The sequence below is a fragment of the Geospiza fortis genome, unplaced genomic scaffold (assembly GCF_000277835.1).
Source record: "Geospiza fortis unplaced genomic scaffold, GeoFor_1.0 scaffold102, whole genome shotgun sequence".
Lineage (NCBI taxonomy): Eukaryota > Metazoa > Chordata > Aves > Passeriformes > Thraupidae > Geospiza > Geospiza fortis.
In genome coordinates this window covers 358,921-374,832 of record NW_005054373.1, presented here as the reverse complement: position 1 = coordinate 374,832, position 15,912 = coordinate 358,921, and positions in this window count along the sequence as shown.

Genomic DNA, 15,912 nt, shown 5'->3' with positions numbered 1-15,912 from the left:
TCCAGTCAGAAACCCTAAATACTGTGGTGTTTGAGAAACTGCCACACTGGTAAATCCATTGCTCCTAATGACTACAGTCTACTAGCAAAACAGGATTTATTTATTCCAGACATTATGAATAATTTCTAACAACAAATCCATCTGAGAATTTTGCAGTTTGCCAGCAAACAAAGGAAGTGGCAGAATTTCTCAAATTAATTTTAATGCATTATTTACCAAAGCCTCTTGTATAACGAGGTAGGGAACAACTCTGCTGACAGACAGAACTAGAGTAACAATCTAAACTGATATTTTTTGATCTTCTGTTTCTACAAAATAGCAAGGACTAGAAACATTCATATTTGTATCCTCCATTACCTTTATCAACACTGTGACCCAAAGCCTTATATGTTCATTAATATGATTCATTAATATGCTTATATGCCACTTAATACATAGCATATAATGAAATATTCACTGACAAGGCACCCCATCACTAAACATACATTTTGTTAATAACGAAAAAAAGCACTTCTTAGAAAACTAAAGATAAATTAAACCAACACATCTCTAAAAATCCTCAAAAGACCTTATCAGAGTCTACTTTTCAGACAGAGCATTTCCTCCAGCAGTCTCACCCCAAGGCCTGCTCAAAGCCAATCAATCACTCCCCACCCTCCTCCTCATCACTTCCTTTGAAGCAATAGCTGGAAATAGCCCCATCTGCTCTGAAAATCAAAGAGCAGCAGCTGGTGATCAACCCCTTTTAGAGCAGCCTGTGAGACTTAAAGATATTGTCCTGAGCAACTCAGTCAAAATTAATTATAACCTAGAAGGAATTAATTAGAGGCTATCTTTATTTCATCTCCATTGTTGTGCAGACAATTGTTTGCTACTCCTCACATGACTTGGTAATTACAGTAAGATGAAACCACTTAAGATGAAATGTCCTGAATGGGTTTTGATTCAGATTTACAAGAGTGTGTTTGCAGAGCTGGGGGGGAGAAGAATGCTTGTTAAATACAGAGCAGATCTCCACACACACACAAAAGGTTTGTCAGCTCTTATTATTGCTCAGTTGGGACAGCAAAACAGAAGAGTTTTTGTTAATTAAAAAAATTAAAATACTAACTAGAAACAACAGAGAAATTATGGTGGAATTCTGTTGTAAAATTCAGATTTTAGATTCAGGAATCCTTGCTCTCCTATTTGAAGGTGTAAGAAGCTTCCTGAGATCTGTTACACACTACCAGTAGTTTTATCTTGCACTGTGGGAGGGAGTTTCTATAGGCACTTTAATTCCAAGCCAGATCAAATGGCTCTAATCAGTATTTTTTCAACCTTTTATCAAGGCAGGCAAGTGCTGCACGTGATGCAGAGGCTTCCCAGATGGTTTTCAGCTAAAAGGAGAGAGTCTTATCAGGACTGAAAAGAGACAGTGGCAGATTTCTATTTGGTTAGTAACCACTGCTCTCCATATTAGCATCTTTGATTAGATTACAGGAATGAGATTCTCTAGTTTGATAGTATAAATCCCATCTGAGAACAGCAAAAAAAAACCACCCCAAACCTTGCATTTGGGAGAGGAAAACATCCATCTAATTGTAATCTACTGAAGTAATCTCTCCCTAGCAGCATAACAAAGTTAAATTATTCTAAAACAATAATGTCTGTTGCACATGGGTTTGGGGGAGGCTAAATGGAAGCTGACCCTCCCTGTGGACATGAGTGCTCCATGTTTCCAGGGGTAATAAATAACATATCCCCTGCTGGAACCAGCAAATGCAATGCCTGGCACTCCTGGGAATTGGCTAAACTGAGTCTATGGCACAAAAGTGGAGCTGAGTGATTAATTCATGTGGTGCCTGCTCTGAGGAAGATCCAGAGGCCCTGGGTCATGGGGACATTATTTTTAGAGTGTGAAATCCTATGAAATTATCATGACTTTCACATGTATAATACATGAGGAGGTAGGGAGGCTCAGCTTCATTCTGTCTCCTCTTACAAGTAGTGGTTCAAGAGTGAAATTTTGCTTCATCAGTCATGCGACAGCCTCGGGAGAAGGAAACAGCAAAGACAAAATGGTTCTTGATAGCAGCAAACTGTTCTAAATGTGCTCAGCTTTCTCATTTCTGAAAAATCCACAGGAGAATATGTTAAAAATTAACAGGAAAACCATCAGGTGGTTTTTGGGACAGGTAAGTGACAGGCATTTCAGTGGGAGCCCTCCCAGGCGTTCCAGAGCAATCCAAGACTTTCCTGAGGTAACTCCATTTAAAATGAACACTCTGCATCCATCCCTGGTTCTACAGCAGTGATTTCACATGGAGGTACAGAGCTACACCCAGCAGTTGGTCTTTGGGTACTAAAATATTGCAGTTATACAACACACACACAAAAGGTTCAGAAAATTTAAAACTGAGAAAATACACAACTCTCTTGTGGTTGTCACAGATATGCAAGATTAACTAAGTGTAGCAATAAATGAAATAAAGATGCATAATTTCCTTAGACCCTAATAATCCTGTGACAATCTGACTTGATTTCCAAACCAATTTTCCCATTTTTTATCCTCTGGAGAACAATTGCTGTTTACCAAGTTGCTTCCCAGAAACACTGCTGTAAAATATTCAATCTCCTGTGAGCAGAAAAAGGTCATCATGGGCATTATGTTCAGTGGAGCACAGAAAAACCCAATCCATCCAAATAAAATGAATTATATATGTTTATTTAAAAGCTATGACTTCTCATTATGTAATTGCTTTAATTAATAAGAATTTTAGTCTAAATCCAAAATGGCCACAAAAGATTATCCGTAAGCTAGCAAAAAAAAAAAAAAAAGTGATTTATTTATGTGTGCAAAATCTTAAATATTTCACACACCATTGTTCAAGGGATCTTTCTGTGATTTCAGCCTCATTTTAATCTTATCAGCATAAGACACTGTTTACAGTTCCTCCTGCTCTTGAAGAGGGTTTAAAAACCTTGTGTCCCAACCAGCCACACTATAATTTCCCACATTTAATTAGAAAATAGATGAGTTCAGTTTATTTGAACTGGTACTTGAAGTAAGCAATTAAGTGCTTCACTTAATAGAGTGTGTGCTGTAAATCTGGCCTTTCATTACATGCACAGCTCCCCACACAAAAGGTTTCTGGTAGCAGACAGAAGCTTGCAGGCATTGCTTTAATAAAAATACACTATTTAGGAATATTGTGATGTATTTCCACTGCCCCTAAGGGACTTACACTAATACAGCCTATTATCTGTCCTTATTACATTGAACTAAGTATGCAATTAATTGGCAATCTGTAGTGGATTATGGAAACATTCCAGATGGATGGCGGTTTATCACAGCATTTTGCTGCAACAGATACTGTAATTTCCTAAGTTTGGGACACTGACTTTACAAGAATTTATTTCTTTGTTAGATAGGTCTTGTGAGCAAGAATTTCCATTTCCTTTTACAGCAGAGGCAAGGGCTGGAGATGCAGCACAAAGCATTGTGAGATAACACTGTATTGCTTCAGCAGACTGTCTGTGCTCACACACAATGGGATGTGTGGGCTGCACCTCCCTCAAGAAATGAAAATGCAATCAATTGACTTAGTTAATATTTTGCTCTGTGGGAAAAACTCCATCAGACAGTCTGGAGCTCCATTAATCTGTGGCACTGCTTGAGCTGCGGCAGCCTGAGCAGGAGAAAGCCCTTTGTGGTTTGCCAGCCCTCCTCAGCAATTTGGGGGTGAGAGGGGAAGTTGTTCACCTTTCTACCTTTTCCTTCCACTGCCACTGGAGCTGGATAATGCAGGAAAAACCTGGGGTGGGGTATCTGGAGCTGCCACAGATGGCTCCACTGCCACAGGGACATGGCTGTTGGGAGGGAGAGCTCACCTGGGAGCTGAATCCAGACAATATCCAGAGAGCAGCAGACCCAGCATTGCATCACAGAGCAGGCAGGGGTTTGGAACACACCAGTCTCCCAGGAAGGGTTCTTTAAGATATTAAAATAAGATGTTATTGTGGACAAACCTCATCAATGTATTATTGACAGAAAGGAAGTGTACAGAGAGCCCCTTTGAAACCAGCAGAACATGAGCTCCTGTTCTGGTGCAGCAAACAGGGAGAGGCCCCAGGAAAAAAACCCTCTCGTTGTATCACACTTTGGGGCAAATGCACACGTTTCTCTCCCTGCAGTGGCAATGAGTATTGTTATTTATTAGACCACCTAGGTCTGTGCAGATAAAAAGTCACCTTCAAACAGCATTCATGTTATGTAGCAGTTCTTACTCCATGTCTCAAGACTTCTGTTTTCTCCCCTCAGCATAAATGCCCAGGAAGCTCCTACAATGCATGGATAAGAGTTCTATTCTTGCTCAACTGGGTATCAGTTCCTAAAAGTGAACAGCTCACTGCTTTTCCTAGGCACTCAGCAAGTATCACAATTCCTGTGAACATTTATAAATGCATATCTGCATAGACCACAGCTCAGCCAAGTAACCCAATCCTCATGTGAACTACATGCCCTGCTGGAGGAATTTTCACTTTAATGTAATTTAAGATATAAATCTGACTGTAAGATAAAATATCTTTTCATTCTTCCAGCTATACCTAAGCCTCCTGATTCCCCTTTCTCTTTGGTACTTGCCACTCTCATTTATTTTCAGACTGATAATTGCCCCCTTTACATTTCCATCAACAGACCCCCACACATCCAGCAAATCTCCAGATTGCTTTTGCCATGTGTTAGGATTAATAATTAATGAAGCCAGCTGATTGTTCCAAGTGACCCATTATCATGTCAGGGCAGAGATGAACTAGAGAGAAGACAGGATTCATTTCGGAACGTCCAATTTCAATATCAAAGTTCAAAATCAAAACACCACCAGCAACATAAATCTATTTCTTTCAAGAGATCTCTTTTTTTTTCAGAGCTGGCCAGAACAGTTCCTTTAGCCTGGAAAGCAGATATTCCCATGCTCAGGGCTTTTTAAACACAAACTATTTGTTCTCCAGTATGTGGCATTTCTCAGGGCTTTTCTGACATTTAAGTATCACCCAGGTATTTAATGATAATCAAGAAGGGAAAAAGAATGGGAAAGGGAAATGTACATTAGCATGAAAGATTAAGGGACATGAATATGCATAGCACACACACAAGAATAAAAAGCTGCTGTACAATGGGATGCCACAGAGCAGAGTGGGAGGGCTTCTGTTCATTAAGTGTTGATACAGTGGATTTAAATAAAATTGAATAAAATCCAATTTAAATGCCAGGATAAAAAGCCTTGAACGGCCAGGCAGGGAACAGAATGAATTTCTGTCCCTCAGAGGTCAGATCAATGCCTGACCGACAGCAGCTGCAGATGGTTGGCAGCAGAAGTCGCAAAAAATAAAAAATTAAATGGTTAGATCAGGTCTGCTGATTCTTTTTAATCCCATTCTTTGCTGTTCCTGTAACATAATATTTATCTCTAGTACAAAAAAACCCCAAACCTATCACAGGTGTCTTAACAGAGTTGGTATCTTACTAATTTGCATCATGTCTCAAGCCACCTTAGTCTCTACATGCATAATTCTAAAAGAGCAGTATTCAATTCTACAAGAATAATTGATACTTCAGCAAGAAGATTGTAAATTCACCCGCTGAGAAAAAGCAAACAAACAAATAAATGACAGCTCATCAATTTATTTGAAGTCATGAGCAAAGCTTCAGTGGAGATAGCACTGCACAGCTTATTATCAGCCTGCTGTTAATGTAGGGCTCCCTGCTTCGAGATTATTTAAGGATGACTAACTCATGTTACATTTATTTCCTCTAAACTTGCTCTGGGCTATATGAAAAGCAGGAATCAATTAATTATTTGCAGGACCATTCAGACAGCACTACAAACAAAATTTAGGCTTTCAACACAACACTTTTGTGGAGGAAAATATCACATGAAGTTGTACCACAAGCAATGAAAAAATCCAGAAAGGTAAAAATTAATTTTCAATGGGTTATAAAACCACTGAAGCGTTTAAAGTGTGAGAGCAATTTAGATGGAAACATTGATATCTGAAAAGTTAAAAGTGCAGATGGAATTGCATAGGTTTCATTGTTTTCAATTGTGTCTGCTTTCTTCACCACTCATAATTAATATTTACAGAATTTAAAACCTTTCTTAAGAGCCATGCTAGTGCCTCAGGATCAGTATTTTTTCAGCAGATGACTCACATTTTAATCCCTTGCATGTCATGGTAGGGCACAGAAAAGGAGGGTGCTCATATTGTCTCCAGTTGGCTGCACAGCTGAAATGGGGCTGCTGTGACTTCATTGTCCCCAAGGGACTCAGCATGGGCAGCATGTTTTAGTCATGACAGAAGGCAAAACCTGTGCGTGGTTATTTGAGGCAATCACTGAATCACTTTTGTGTTGTGCCTGGTATTGATTCACTCCTAACTGCTCTTGGCTTTCAGCAATAATCTCACTTTACCCCGAGATGTGTCAGGGACTGCACAAGTGGGGACAGCGGAGTCACAGAGTAGCCTCTAATGTAAATTACATCCTGATAAACATTTTATCACATTACATGTGATAAAACATCCTGAATTAGATACTCCTGCCCTCTGTCTTAATGGAGAATACCTGACCTACTCTTGGATTTCTGCTTCAAAAGATGGGCTGGAATCTCCAGGACTTGGATTAGACCTGGGAGCAATCCCATACTTGTTTCAGGAATGGGTAGATGATTTATCAAGCTGCTGCCAGCTCAAATGAGATTATAATGCCATGATACAATTATACCTTTTAACACTGTGGTAATGATGCCTTTTACCCACATAAATTAAGAAAACTCTGCAGAAAGTAAAAGACAGAAGCTTCATCTGAAACTTGGGTGGACAGCACATTTGAAGGTACTTATTACCCAAAAGGATGCAGGTACATTGTGCTTCTTCTCTGCAGGGAAAAGGAACCAAGACCTCTCCAGGGATTTTATGAGGAGTTTGCAAAAAAGGCCTTTTTATCATTTTAGAAGAGCAATTACTAAACCACTTCAGCCATGGAGTACCAGCAGCTGTCTATCTTCATTTTTCCTGAAAATGTTAAAAGTGCAAAATGCACTGGAAAGCTCCTTGCAGAGCAGCTGTGGATTATTTATGGCGCCTTTACTACCCATGCTCTCAAATGCACTGTTCCACATTGAAGGAATATGCCTTACCCATGAATGATCTGTAAAACAGACAGTCCCAGCAGTTCAGTACTGAAAATGGGATGTCTTGGGGGAAAAAATAGAGCTGGTGAGAGTGTATTTCAAATAATAAAGTGCATTCAGTACTAATTAATCTGCAAAGTGACAATATGAACAAACTGGCTGGATCCTCTTTGTCTGGTTATTTTGCTGTGTGCCAACACAGAGCTATTCAGGGATACCAGAGCAGTTTGTTAAGTACACGACTGGGTGGTACATGACTAAAATTTCCTGGAATTACATACGCACTTGACTTCTCATGTACAAAAAAATCTGACTCAAACCTGTGCTAGGTTAGCAGTGCCATTTCTCACTTGTGTTTCAAAAAACTGGCTGAAGTTTCTGGCTTCAAGTCTGCAGATTTTCCTCCAAGACAACCATTTTGTTTGCCCACTGCACTGCTACTGGAAGGGGACAGCAACTCTTCCCCACCCAAGATGAAGTAAGGGGAAGAAATAGTCTCAAAAATCAGAGCTGTTGTCATGGAAACCAGAACAAGGATTTTCGAGGCCAAAACGGAAGCATTTATAAATCAGAGACAAGGAAAATCCAACCCTTTTATAAAAATACGTTAAGTAGAAAATGTCTTTATCATAGGAAGTCAGATATTTACTAGCTCAACAAATGCTGCAGTGTAAAGCAGTATGTGAGTAAATATTTTTTTTTTCTATAATACAATATGATCTCATCAGCACCAGTGGTTCATGCATTTGAGAGAAAGGCAGTAGTAGCCATAGAAACAGCCTGCTCCTCCTGAGTGGCAGAAGGTATCGTGTGACACCCACTTTTGGTGGTGGCCTCACACTCTGCCAGATTTGTGGCTGTTTTTGAGTGTCGGGGGTTTTTTGATGCACCCCAAGCCACTGGAACCAGTTTTATTCTGTGCAGCTCCACAGCCTGGCAGTGCCTCTGAGAGGAGGTACCTAAGGGAAGGAGATTCTTTCTGCAGGATGGAAATAAAGGGTGGCTCTAGGGGTGCTTGTAGAAACACTGCTGTTACTTTTCTTCCCCGTGTTGTTAGAAAGCATGTTGCTACAGCACTGCAATAAAATCAGGGCCATTACACCATGTACTCTTTCAGTATTTGTGTGGAGAGATGTACAAGTGAACAACAAACCTGCCTGAGGCCATAGAGCAAGACAAGGACAGACCTTGGGGGAAAAAAAAAAAGGTTTTTTCATTTTTCAATCCCAACCATTCACACAAAGCATTTCACCACTTCACCTTCTTTTGCCACCACCTTCAATCTCCCCTTCCCCACATCAGTTGCCAGCACAGAGCCCTACCAAAAGGCAGAGCTTGGCTTGCACTCTGATCTCCTGTGACACATTTTCTGTTTAGTGCTGGAAATCGCTGCTTTAAACTGCAACTTGAGCCCTGTCTCGGGACACAGGCTCTGAGTCACCTCCAGCAGCAGATGATTTACAGGCAGCCCTTCAAAGCTGTCCCAGCTCACTGCTACTATCTTGATCTCACTGGTACCTTCCTCAGTAGAAAAGCACAGGTTATCCTCTTGCTTGTTTGCAATGCTTAATTAGGCCCAAGCTGTAAAAAGCCAGGCTGACCTTTAATAGCTCTTTGTACTGGGCAGAAGAGCTGGATTTGCAGTTTAAGACTGCTTGTTGGTAATGATGGTTTCCCTCTCCTGTGATAAAGTACAACTTGAAAACAGAAAAAGCTGCTGTGTTCTGCTCTGGAGACCATCTGTGGGGGACACATCTGACACACATGTTTAATGAAGGTACTGGAGTACCCACACATGGAATAAACACTGAGATGGAAGCAGTTTATTGCCCTAACTTCCTCCCACAGCTCATGGCTCCAGCAGGCAGCACAGCTGGATCACACAAGAAGCTGCTGGATCACACAGGATCCAGCTGCTGGATCACCAGGTTTCCAGCTTGACTTTGTACACTCTCAGTGCAAAGAACAGGTGTTGAAAGGCTGGTTAGCCTCTGACCTGGAAATTCCCTCAGCAGGAGCATAATCTGTGTGATTTAGCGTGAGTATCTTGCGGCTTTAAGAGCTGGCGACCATGCAGTTTACAGCCTAATGTCACAGGCAAGTGACAAAACTCCATCCGGCTGGATCACACAGAAAGCTGCTCCAGAACCAGGCTTTTATAGCCCAAAGTTTTGAAAAAACCAACCTGGAACTGACTGGAGCAATTTGGCAAAGCTGAGATGCACAAGGACATGACTGCATACTACATATAGTGTGTGTGTGTGTGTGTGTGTATATCTATCTATCTATCTATCTATCTATCTATCTATCTATCTATCTATCTATCTATCTATCTATCTATCTATCTATCTATCTATCTATCTATCTATCTATCTATCTATCTATCTATCTATCTATCTATCTATCTATCTATCTATCTATCTATCTATCTATCCATCTATCTATCTATCTATCTATATCTACATACATCCCTGGGAAAGGCATGAGGCAGGAACAGCTTCCTCTCCCACACTTTGATCTGGTGTCTCACCTTTCCCTGGATACTCTTGGAGCAGAGATCCCAGCACTGAGCAGTCAGCAACAACTGGGTGCTCCCATAACCTGCACTGGTTTTGTTCTGGGCAATAACCATCCCATTGTGAGCTCTGGGTCACTCTGTGAAAGGTAACCAAAGGCTTTGGACTCTGAGAGACACACTCCACACCTGGACAGAAATATGGGAAGCAGTTAAAAAGATGAGTTAGGGTGGAAAATAAACTGTTCTGCACAAACAACAAGAACAAGAACAAACAAAGAATGAATAGATCAAATCCAGCCCAGGTGGAAGGGAAGAAGCTGTGTGGGAAAAGGAGCTGCACGTAACAAAGCAGGGCACTTGTACAAACCCCTGAAACAGCAAGAAATTTATTTGTTTCCTCAATGGCTCTTGACATCACAAGCCATGATCATGTTTCCATCACTTATTTTCAAAACTTAAGGGTTTTCCATACAAGAGAGAACAAAACACTGGTTTCTTGTTACATGGTGGGTGTCAATATTGCACGGTGCCAAGAAACACAGCTGCCCTGCTGAAAAAGCCTTCCCTCACAAATCCAGGATGTTTCAAGGGGTTTTCTCCCACTGCTTGGAGAAAGAGTCTGCATGCATTAAAGAGGTGAACAAGAGTGAAAATGAGTTCAGGAATGTTACCAGAACTTTCCCATCTCCTACTCAAACATGTTTTTGTTTGCAACACTCAGTGCTCTAAAATTCTTTGATGTTTTTCACTGTGTTTGCCCCTCATTGTTTCTGATGGCGGTGGCACTTCCAGGGTTTGGGGTGGGCAGACCAAACAGTCTGACCCCAAGGAGACAATTGTGATAACACCCTGTGAGGTGATCCATGCTCACAAACAGAACAGAAAGCCTGGGCCACATTGTCACTGTGTGTAATGCTGCCCACATTACAATTGAAATAGAGGAATTAAGCTGTGTTCTGAGGAAATGAGACCTTCTGTTTCCATCTGCATCCTCTGCTTTCCATCCTGCAGTACTATATATGGAAACAGCTAAAGTTATATATTTTCTATGGAAGACTTCCTCATTGGAGAAAATACCCTCAACAAATTCTAAAATTCCTTCATAGAAAGCAGACTGTAAATTAAAAAAAAAAAAAAAAACAAAAACCAAATAAAACCAACCAAATTAAAAAAAAAAAGAAGCAAACCCAAAGACAGTTGATATTCAGAATTCTACCATTTGATTCCTTTACTCAGTTACAGGTTTGTTGTATTCCTCTACAGTTTTCACTAAACACAGATTACAAACCTTTGCAAACAAAACAAAAGAATTGGGTAATGCAGTAAGTAATCTGGAATTTAATTCAAACTAGGCCTGGGCTAAGCAGAAAATAAACAAAGGAGGCTGTGTAGGGTTTCTCAGCATCAGAGGTTGCATATTTGGTGGAAAAGGTTCTCTTGTTAAGGATTGTTTGCCTTGTTGAATTGGCTGTGGTTTATATGAATGTTATCCCACCTGTAAGTACATTTTCTAAAATTATGCATGTTCTAATCACAGAATCAGAGAACGGTTTGGAGGTGACCTTAAACATCACTTAGTTCCAACCCCAATAATCAGATTCATCTGTTCACTGCCCCCTTTTTCTCCTTTTATAGAAGAGTTGGTTACCAGCAGGCAGAGTTTGTAAAGGGAAGTACAAAGACTTGCAAAACCCAGAACTTCCTTTGTGACTACCTAAGGACTCAGTTTGGGTGAGAATCAGACTTTCTTTTACCCTTATATGGCAATACTACAAAAACCCGAAGGCAAATCAGGTGAGAAGCTGTGAAGTTACAGCAGCCAGTTACAGGCAGAGCTGAACAACATGGATATAAAAGGCTGTGAGGGGTAGGTTTGGAAGATACCTTTTAAAGTCAAAAGAATTTTGTGCTGAGGTCACCCTACAGATGATCAGAGGGCCAAGCCTACCACTAGTTTCATCAAATACCATTATTGCAGGATTTCACTGTGACTGCAGATGCCTTGTGAAACTTCATGTGTCCATCAAAACAGGAAACACTGAGCCTCAGGGCATAAAAAGGGGTGAAATGACTTCTGTGTCCACTAGACCCTAAAACATGGAAAGGATCTTTTATAATTTAACTCTTCTAACTCAAGTGTGACCTCTTTTGCAATATAATGTAACTGAAATGCTGAGTAATAAGTGGGAAGTGAAAAGCATCACCTCTGTTTCCTCCATGTGACTCCCAGCAGTGCTTATCTGCACTCCAGGCTGCAAGAGGCTTCAAACTGAATGGCTTATTTGGACCTACAGTCCCAATCTCTCTTTCCCAGGAGGTGAACATACCCCCAAAATACCCTGCTGAAAAGTGCCTCCGGTGTGATAATGCCATTTTTGGAGTTCTCAGATGCCTGTGGCTGGGAGGGCTGAAGTTCTGCTCATTGCATGTCTGAGTGCAGCTAATTATAAGCTCTTTGGAGCAGAAATCCTGTCTGTCTGCACAGTCTTTGGCACAGCAGGGTCCCTTTCTCAGCTGGCCTTCAGTGAGAACTCAGTGCGAGGTATGAATCATATCAAAGGTGAATCAGAACTATTCTGAGTCACTGACACCAGAGAGAAACAACCTTAACATATGTATACAAGACTAATGAGCTGCAAAATTTCTCTGTTCCAACTCAAGAGAGGAGAAAAAAATAATTTTAAAGAAACTAAAAGATAACTGAGGTAAAGCAGATGTGCTAGATATTAATGCATATAAATATTCTATTTTGTTATCTTGAAATAATTTATTTTAACTGAAGGAGACTTACCTGAACTGAGACACTTGAACTGAAATGAGGAGTACCTGGAACTAAGGTCATCTAAATTTTCTGTGGTCTTGGCAAACTAATAAAACCAAACCTACTCCATTTTATTAAAGTCAAAAATATATAGTCTTTTAAATAAATAGTTTGGGGTTTTGTGGTTTTGGTTTTTTCACTCTGCAATCAAACATATGTCTAACACCAGTTCACAAAATTAGCCACAATTGTTTATAGAACCTTCTTGTGTGTTTTTCCTGTTTTTTATACACCAGTGTATTCTTAAATGTCCTTAAAAGGCATCTTAGTGTATTCTCTCTTTCTGACTGGCAGAAACAAAGCACTCGAGACACTTCACCAGCTCTGCTGAGTAGCTGAAAATACACATGAGGAAGTGACGACTCATTTAAGGAGAGCTGTGAATTGCTGCCCTTACGCACCGGGTTTCCAGCTTGACTTTTTACAGCGCAAAGAACAGGCGTTGAAAGGCTGGTTAGCCTCTGACCTGGAAATTCCCTCAGCAGGAGCATAATCTGTGTGATTTAGCGTGAGTATCTTGCGGCTTTAAGAGCTGGCGACCATGCAGTTTACAGCCTAATGTCACAGGCAAGTGACAAAACTCCATCCAGGAGCAGCAGGAAGCTCAGGTTAGATTGAGGGGCAGGGCAAACAAACCCACAGCTCAGTCAGCTCTGTCACAAAGGGGCAAGGCTTGAACAAAGGAGGATAAATTGGAGCTAAGCCAGGCCAGGAACCTTTCAGTAGCTTTTGACTGATTCTGTAGAAAAAGGGTCTTGAAATCATAATTTCTTTGTGAAGATGATACTGGTCAATCAGAATTAGCTGGCTGTTTGTCAGTCTGAGTGCAAGGTCAGTAAGACTAGAATCTCAAGTCTTGTATCTTCAGACTGAAAAGAGGTCCTACAGAAAGAGATAAAATATGAAACACAACCAATAAAACAAACAAATGTAAAACTCCAATTGCATGTGAAGCAATACATCCACAGAAACGCTAACCTTTAAAAATAATTTAAAGAAGAAAAAGTTAACTTGAATGAAAAAACTTTGTTTTTCTCATTGCGCGCGTTTCACTTTCTGGAAGTTCATTAACACTGATGGAAACCAAACACACAGCAGACTCTTTCCAGAACCTGCTCGTGTAGCCCAGGGAGGGATTTCCACCAAGAACAAGAGTTTTGTCCTCACGGTCATTATGCAGAGTTAATAGGAAAGGGATAAACTAATTTATTACACAGGTTTTACTTCTAACACACAGTGTGTAAACGGGGGAAGCCCAACCCGCTCGGAGCCCGCAGTGTGGGGAACTTCCTAAACATGCGATGCCATCGTGTGGGCAAAGACATCTCCAGCAGTTTCCAGAGGAATCTCATTGAATCCTGGAATGTTTTGAGCTGTTTTGAGTTAAAATGGTCATCTCGACCCTGCTACGGACAGGAACACCTTCCACTAGCCCAGGATATATTCACATCATATGAACATGGCATTAATTCCTTCATTTTTACTTTACTATGTGCTGACCCTGCTGAAGGAGGTGGGTAACTCCTGTGCCTCTAGTGGTGGTCAGTGTCTGAAACAGCATCCACCCTGGAATTCTGGTCAATCTGTTTCTGAGCTGACAACAGGAAGATTATTCTACAGGTTTTTATGAAATTTTGCATCTGTGAAGGTTAAAGAAACCACCCCACAATTAAAAAGTGTGGTTTAATTTTATCAAGACTTTTACTCATTCTTGCAAAAGAGCAAAACAGTGGGAGCTCTGCCATGGTTAGTGCAGACAGAATCACAGACTGGGTTGTGTTGGAAAGCACCTTAAAGCTCATCTCATTCCAACCCCTGCCATGGGCAGGAACACCTTTCACTAACTCAGGGTGCTCCAAGCCCCATCCAACCTGATCTTGAAAACTTCCAGGGATGGGACATTAATAACTTCTCTGGGAAACTATTTTTTCTCCCTAAATTCTCTTCTTTTGTACATTTCTGCTTTCTGTTGAAAACACACTGATCAGACTATAATTAAATAAGTTAAATGCCAAAGCTGCTAACCTGTTCCATGGTACCTTGTTGCAGGAACACTCACAATACCGAATTTGTGTGAATTTGCAGATTTGCATGAACTTCCCATCTCTGGAAGGAGAAGGAGGCTTCACACTGAGCTCAAGCTGCAAGAAAATCAACCAGAGTCAGACAAAGCATGGACAATAATGATGTCACTGCTCTGAATATGAAGGCCTTGGTATGCTGCAGGAACCAAACCCTGTAGCTGAAAGAACAAGGAGAATAATGCAAATGGGATGAAAAGTTGCTACCTGAAAAAAAAGTGAGTTGTGGGACCAGAGTTTTGCAACCACTGAGGTTATAATTTTTTCTCCCAAGTCTTCACATGTCTGACTGAAGGCATGGCGAGTTCCTCTCACCTTGCATTTGTCCCTTAGCCCATGTACAGCCTTTTTACCTCTCAGCTTCAGACCAGCCTGATTTTGCCAGTCAGGAGAAAGAAACTGAATCTATTCATTGATAAATTGTTGTGCTTTTCCTCCACTCCTCACTGCCATTGAAACTGACCAGAGCTGGAGTGTTTATACCCTGAAAGTGACCTGTATGTGTGTATTTACTACACACAGGCACACCCAGCTATTCCCATCCCAAAGCCATGAGCTGTTTCCAGCATAGATCAGGGCCAGCAACACCTATACCCACAGACCCTTCTAGGACCTTCCCAGGATAATTTCTGGGATGGTTTTTAAAATGCTTCAGCACAGGGGACCTGGCACCTCAGCCCTGACAGGAGCTGTGAAGGGTGGTTGCTGTGTCCCAGCTACAGCTCTGAATTTTTACTCTTTTTGAAACACTTTTTATGGCCAGGGAGGCTGAGGGAAAAGGGATGCCTCAGGAAGAAGGGTCCCCTCAGGTAGGAGGGTTCCTGGAAAAGCAGAGTCCCCTCAAGGAAAAGGATTCCTGGAAAAGCAGGGTCCCCTCAGGGAGGAGGGTTCCTGGAAAAGCAGGGTCCCCTCAGGGAAAAGGGTTCCCTGAAAAAGCAGGGTCTCCTCAGGGAGGGCGGTTCCCTAAAGGAGAGTCTCACCAGGGAAAAGGGTCCCCTCAGGGTGGGCGGTCCCCTCAAAATGGAGACTTTCCTCAGGGCGGAGGGTTCCCTCAGAAAGGAGGGAAATGTCCACTCAAATAGGAGGGTTTCCTCAGGGAAAAGCGTTCCCTTAGAGAGAAGGGTCCCCTCAAGGCTGAGGAAGCCCTGATGGAGGCCGCGCTCTCGCTGTGTCCGGAGCTCTCAGGCTGCCTCCTCACCGCCCGCCTGTCCCCTCCGGATCGCGGGGGCAACACCGCTGCTCCTCCTTTCCCCTGCCTTCCTCCATCCCTTCCCTGCCTTCCTCCACTTCCTCCACCCCTTCTCTGCCTTCCTCCAT